The sequence below is a fragment of the Fistularia commersonii genome, unplaced genomic scaffold, assembly GCF_037954325.1.
Source record: "Fistularia commersonii isolate RoL2024-O1a breed Wild unplaced genomic scaffold, RoL_Fcom_v1.0 HiC_scaffold_69, whole genome shotgun sequence".
NCBI lineage: Eukaryota > Metazoa > Chordata > Actinopteri > Syngnathiformes > Fistulariidae > Fistularia > Fistularia commersonii.
The window spans coordinates 120001-127500 of NW_028234027.1; positions in this window are offsets into that span (position 1 = coordinate 120001).

Consider the following 7500-nt stretch of genomic DNA (forward strand, 5'->3'; position numbering starts at 1 on the left):
AATACATGGATGTTATCGCCCTGTTACCGAATTATATCGATACCGATGTGCTTTTCACCTCATTGCTGAGTGGATTTATAAACAGGAACACCGAAACAGCTCCTTTCAGCTTCACGGCAGAAACGCCCCTGGTAATCCATGGAGTACCAGGGGAAAGCCTGTAAAATAAGCCCATACACACTTCTAACATGGCCTTTATCACCCTGTTACTGCATTACGATGACACCCATTTGCTTTTGATCTCATTGTCTGCCAACGTACGGAAAAAGCGGGGGGGCATTAAGGGGGGAGAGAGAGAGACATGGAGATTTTCTCAGCCTCTCATTCTTTTTTTTTTTTTTTTTTTAATTGAACATAAATAGTACACGCAAATGTACAAATAAACATGGCAAGGTAGAACTGAATGTCAATGAAACAACCAGGCATGAAGAAGAAAAGGACATAAGGACATTCGTTCTGTATGTAATCAGAAGTTAATAGTGTTAACGGTTTGTGAGAAATTTACATTGCTAGACAAAAAAAGAAATTAAAAGGAAATAATTAAATAAATAGATAGACCAATGAAATTAAAACCGAAAAAAAAAAATGCAAGGGGAATACGACATGTAATTAAGTTGGCGATTCACAAGGAATCTCAGACATCAAACTGTATATTTTTTGTTGTTTATATATAAACATATATAAACAAACATATATTGTTTGTTGTTTATTTTTGGGATATATTGAGGAATATTTAATGGAAAGGAGTCACAATCGCTTTTTGACAATGTCGAAGTGTATAGGTGGCTATAGAATTTAAAGTTTTCATTGGAAATGATAGCCTCATCTGTAATTTCCTTGTTGTTAAGACGGGCTTCCGCTTTGCTCCGCTCCTCCTCTCCTCCGCTCTTCCGCTCCGGGCCCTGGAACTCCCGATCCGCGGGACTTCGGTGAATTCCGGGCCAGTTTTTTTGCTCTTCTGCTCTCCTCCCCTCCTCCGCTTCTTCGCTCCCCCGCTTTGGACCCTGGAACTCTTGAACAGGGCCGGGCTTCTGCCCTCCGCCTCTCCTCTGCTCATCCGCTCCAGGCCCTGGCACTCCCTGTGATCCAGTCATTCGCATGTGCGTGCCCGGAGGTCCGGGAGCTCCACTCAAACGTCCGGGGGGGGTAAGGGTAAGGGGTCCTGTCCCTCTCCCCCCCTCCTCGCCGCCTCTGAGAAGAGAAACATCTCCTCCACTCCTCCGCTCCTCCGCTGCGGAACCAGGTATTACCGATCCGCCGGACTCAGGCGAATTGCAGAAAGGGGTTTTGCCGTCCTCCGCTCCTCCGCTCCTCCGTTTCGGGCCCTGGAACTCCCGAACCGCTGGACACAAGCGAATCACGGTCCGGGCTTCTGCTCTCCTCCGCTCCTCACCTCATCCGCTCCAGGCCCTGGTACTCCGTGTCCGCGGGAACCCCCCCCAACCCACAAAAACAAACTCTCACACACACACAAACACACGCACACACACACACACACACACACACACACACATACACACGCATACACACACACAAACACACAAACACACACAGACACACCTGAACTCATCATAGCTGTGCTAATAGCATTGGCCGAAACGTTTCCACAACCAAACCAACATTAGCTCATCCACTCATTCACATATGTGTGTGCCCGGAGGTCCGGGAGCTCCAGTCATAAGTCCGGGTGATCTATGTCCGGAGAAGGCTCACATTAGCCGCTCTAAGGGGTCCTGCTGCCCCCCAGCTTCCCGGCCTTTGAGAAGAGACACATAACTCCGCTCTTCCGCTTCTCCGCTATGGGCCCTGGTACTCCCGATCCTCCGAACTCAGGTGAATTGCGTGACGTGCTTCTGCTCTCCTATAAGCCCCTACACACTTCGAACACGGCTGTTATCACCCTGTTACTGCATTTCAATGACACCCATTTGCTTTCGATCTCAGTGTCTGCCACCGTACGGAAAAGCGGGGGGGTGGGGGGTGGGGGGGCATAAGCGCATTCGTGCTGTAAGTAATCAGAAGTTAATAGTGTTAACGGTTTGCGAGAAATTTTTAATGCTAGACAAAAAAAGAAAATTAAAAGGATATAATTAAATAAATAGATAGAAAAATAAAATTAAAAACGAAAAAAAAAAAATTGTGAGGGGAATATAACATGTAATTAAGTTGGCGGTTCACAGGGAATCTCAGACATCAAACTGTTTTTAATTGAACATAAATAGTACACCCAAATATACAAATGTACAAATAAACATAGCAAGTTAGAACTGAATGTCAATGAAACAACCAGGCATGAGGAAGCAACGGACATGAGGACATTTGTTCTGTATGTAATGAGAAGTTAATAGTGTTACAGGTTTGTGAGAAATTTACAGTGCTAGACAAAAAACGAAATTAAAAGGAAATAATTAGATAAATAGATAGACAAATGAAATTAAAACCAAAAAAAAAAAATGCAAGGGGAATACGACATGTAATTAAGTTGGCGATTCACAAGGAATCTCAGACATCAAACTGTATATTTTTTGTTGTTTATATATAAACATATATAAACAAACATATATTGTTTGTTGTTTATTTTTGGGATATATTGAGGAATATTTAATGGAAAGGAGTCACAATCGCTTTTTGACAATGTCGAAGTGTATACGTGGCTATAGAATTTAAAGTTTTCATTAGAAATTATAGCCTCATCTGTAATTTCCTTGTTGTTAAGACGGGCTTCCGCTTTGCTCCGCTCCTCCTCTCCTCCGCTCCTCCGCTCTTCCGCTCCGGGCCCTGGAACTCCCGATCCGCGGGACTTCGGTGAATGCCGGGCCAGTTTTTTGCTCTTCTGCTCTCCTCCCCTCCTCCGCTTCTTCGCTCCCCCGCTTTGGACCCTGGAACTCTTGAACAGGGCCGGGCTTCTGCCCTCCGCCTCTCCTCTGCTCATCCGCTCCAGGCCCTGGCACTCCCTGTGATCCAGTCATTCGCATGTGCGTGCCCGGAGGTCCGGGAGCTCCACTCAAACGTCCGGGGGGGGTAAGGGTAAGGGGTCCTGTCCCCACCCCTCGCCGCCTCTGAGAAGAGAAACATCTCCTCCACTCCTCCGCTCCTCCGCTGCGGAACCAGGTATTACCGATCCGCCGGACTCAGGCGAATTGCAGAAAGGGGTTTTGCCGTCCTCCGCTCCTCCGCTCCTCCGTTTCGGGCCCTGGAACTCCCGAACCGCTGGACACAAGCGAATCACGGTCCGGGCTTCTGCTCTCCTCCGCTCCTCACCTCATCCGCTCCAGGCCCTGGTACTCCGTGTCCGCGGGAACCCCCCCCAACCCACAAAAACAAACTCTCACACACACACAAACACACGCACACACACACACACACACACACACACACACACATACACAAGCATACACACACACAAACACACAAACACACAGAGACACACCTGAACTCATCATAGCTGTGCTAATAGCATTGGCCGAAACGTTTCCACAACCAAACCAACATTAGCTCATCCACTCATTCACATATGTGTGTGCCCAGAGGTCCGGGAGCTCCAGTCATAAGTCCGGGTGATCTATGTCCGGAGAAGGCTCACATTAGCCGCTCTAAGGGGTCCTGCTGCCCCCCAGCTTCCCGGCCTTTGAGAAGAGACACATAACTCCGCTCTTCCGCTTCTCCGCTATGGGCCCTGGTACTCCCGATCCTCCGAACTCAGGTGAATTGCGTGACGTGCTTCTGCTCTCCTATAAGCCCCTACACATTTCGAACACGGCTGTTATCACCCTGTTACTGCATTTCAATGACACCCATTTGCTTTCGATCTCAGTGTCTGCCACCGTACGGAAAAGCGGGGGGTGGGGGGTGGGGGGGCATAAGCGCATTCGTGCTGTAAGTAATCAGAAGTTAATAGTGTTAACGGTTTGCGAGAAATTTTTAATGCTAGACAAAAAAAAAAAATTAAAAGGATATAATTAAATAAATAGATAGAAAAATAAAATTAAAAACGAAAAAAAAAAAATTGTGAGGGGAATATAACATGTAATTAAGTTGGCGGTTCACAGGGAATCTCAGACATCAAACTGTTTTTAATTGAACATAAATAGTACACCCAAATATACAAATGTACAAATAAACATAGCAAGGTAGAACTGAATGTCAATGAAACAACCAGGCATGAGGAAGCAACGGACATGAGGACATTTGTTCTGTATGTAATGAGAAGTTAATAGTGTTACAGGTTTGTGAGAAATTTACAGTGCTAGACAAAAAACGAAATTAAAAGGAAATAATTAGATAAATAGATAGACAAATGAAATTAAAACCAAAAAAAAAAAATGCAAGGGGAATACGACATGTAATTAAGTTGGCGATTCACAAGGAATCTCAGACATCAAACTGTATATTTTTTGTTGTTTATATATAAACATATATAAACAATCATATATTGTTTGTTGTTTATTTTTGGGATATATTGAGGAATATTTAATGGAAAGGAGTCACAATCGCTTTTTGACAATGTCGAAGTGTATACGTGGCTATAGAATTTAAAGTTTTCATTAGAAATTATAGCCTCATCTGTAATTTCCTTGTTGTTAAGACGGGCTTAGCTTTGCTCCGCTCCTCCTCTCCTCCGCTCCTCCGCTCTTCCGCTCCGGGCCCTGGAACTCCCGATCCGCGGGACTTCGGTGAATTCCGGGCCAGTTTTTTGCTCTTCTGCTCTCCTCCCCTCCTCCGCTTCTTCGCTCCCCCGCTTTGGACCCTGGAACTCTTGAACAGGGCCGGGCTTCTGCCCTCCGCCTCTCCTCTGCTCATCCGCTCCAGGCCCTGGCACTCCCTGTGATCCAGTCATTCGCATGTGCGTGCCCGGAGGTCCGGGAGCTCCACTCAAACGTCCGGGGGGGATAAGGGTAAGGGGTCCTGCCCCCCCCCCCTCGCCGCCTCTGAGAAGAGAAACATCTCCTCCACTCCTCCGCTCATCCGCTGCGGAACCAGGTACTACCGATCCGCCGGACTCAGGCGAATTGCAGAAAGGGGTTTTGCTGTCCTCCGCTCCTCCGCTCCTCCGCTCCTCCGCTCCTCCGCTCCTCCGCTCCTCCGTTTCGGGCCCTGGAACTCCCGAACCGCTGGACACAAGCGAATCACGGTCCGGGCTTCTGCTCTCCTCCGCTCCTCACCTCATCCGCTCCAGGCCCTGGTACTCCGTGTCCGCGGGAACCCCCCCCAACCCACAAAAACAAACTCTCACACACACACAAACACACGCACACACACACACACACACACACACACACACAAACACACAAACACACACAGACACACCTGAACTCATCATCGCTGTGCTGATAGCATTGGCCGAAACGTATCCACAACCAAACCAACATTAGCTCATCCAGTCATTCACATATGTGTGTGCCCAGAGGTCCGGGAGCTCCAGTCATAACTCCGGGTGATCTCTGTCCGGAGTAGGCTCACCTTAGCCGGTCTAAGGGGTCCTGCTGCCCCCCAGCTTCCCCGCCTTTGAGAAGAGACACATAACTCCGCTCTTCCGCTTCTCCGCTATGGGCCCTGGTACTCCCGATCCTCCGAACTCAGGTGAATTGCGTGACGTGCTTCTGCTCTCCTATAAGCCCCTACACATTTCGAACACGGCTGTTATCACCCTGTTACTGCATTTCAATGACACCCATTTGCTTTCGATCTCAGTGTCTGCCACCGTACGGAAAAGCGGGGGGTGGGGGGTGGGGGGGCATAAGCGCATTCGTGCTGTAAGTAATCAGAAGTTAATAGTGTTAACGGTTTGCGAGAAATTTTTAATGCTAGACAAAAAAAAAAAATTAAAAGGATATAATTAAATAAATAGATAGAAAAATAAAATTAAAAACGAAAAAAAAAAAATTGTGAGGGGAATATAACATGTAATTAAGTTGGCGGTTCACAGGGAATCTCAGACATCAAACTGTTTTTAATTGAACATAAATAGTAAACCCAAATATACAAATGTACAAATAAACATAGCAAGGTAGAACTGAATGTCAATGAAACAACCAGGCATGAGGAAGCAACGGACATGAGGACATTTGTTCTGTATGTAATGAGAAGTTAATAGTGTTACAGGTTTGTGAGAAATTTACAGTGCTAGACAAAAAACGAAATTAAAAGGAAATAATTAGATAAATAGATAGACAAATGAAATTAAAACCAAAAAAAAAAAATGCAAGGGGAATACGACATGTAATTAAGTTGGCGATTCACAAGGAATCTCAGACATCAAACTGTATATTTTTTGTTGTTTATATATAAACATATATAAACAATCATATATTGTTTGTTGTTTATTTTTGGGATATATTGAGGAATATTTAATGGAAAGGAGTCACAATCGCTTTTTGACAATGTCGAAGTGTATACGTGGCTATAGAATTTAAAGTTTTCATTAGAAATTATAGCCTCATCTGTAATTTCCTTGTTGTTAAGACGGGCTTAGCTTTGCTCCGCTCCTCCTCTCCTCCGCTCCTCCGCTCTTCCGCTCCGGGCCCTGGAACTCCCGATCCGCGGGACTTCGGTGAATTCCGGGCCAGTTTTTTGCTCTTCTGCTCTCCTCCCCTCCTCCGCTTCTTCGCTCCCCCGCTTTGGACCCTGGAACTCTTGAACAGGGCCGGGCTTCTGCCCTCCGCCTCTCCTCTGCTCATCCGCTCCAGGCCCTGGCACTCCCTGTGATCCAGTCATTCGCATGTGCGTGCCCGGAGGTCCGGGAGCTCCACTCAAACGTCCGGGGGGGATAAGGGTAAGGGGTCCTGCCCCCCCCCCCTCGCCGCCTCTGAGAAGAGAAACATCTCCTCCACTCCTCCGCTCATCCGCTGCGGAACCAGGTACTACCGATCCGCCGGACTCAGGCGAATTGCAGAAAGGGGTTTTGCTGTCCTCCGCTCCTCCGCTCCTCCGCTCCTCCGCTCCTCCGCTCCTCCGTTTCGGGCCCTGGAACTCCCGAACCGCTGGACACAAGCGAATCACGGTCCGGGCTTCTGCTCTCCTCCGCTCCTCACCTCATCCGCTCCAGGCCCTGGTACTCCGTGTCCGCGGGAACCCCCCCCAACCCACAAAAACAAACTCTCACACACACACAAACACACGCACACACACACACACACACACACACACACACAAACACACAAACACACACAGACACACCTGAACTCATCATCGCTGTGCTGATAGCATTGGCCGAAACGTATCCACAACCAAACCAACATTAGCTCATCCAGTCATTCACATATGTGTGTGCCCAGAGGTCCGGGAGCTCCAGTCATAACTCCGGGTGATCTCTGTCCGGAGTAGGCTCACCTTAGCCGGTCTAAGGGGTCCTGCTGCCCCCCAGCTTCCCCGCCTTTGAGAAGAGACACATAACTCCGCTCTTCCGCTTCTCCGCTATGGGCCCTGGTACTCCCGATCCTCCGAACTCAGGTGAATTGCGTGACGTGCTTCTGCTCTCCTATAAGCCCCTACACACTTCGA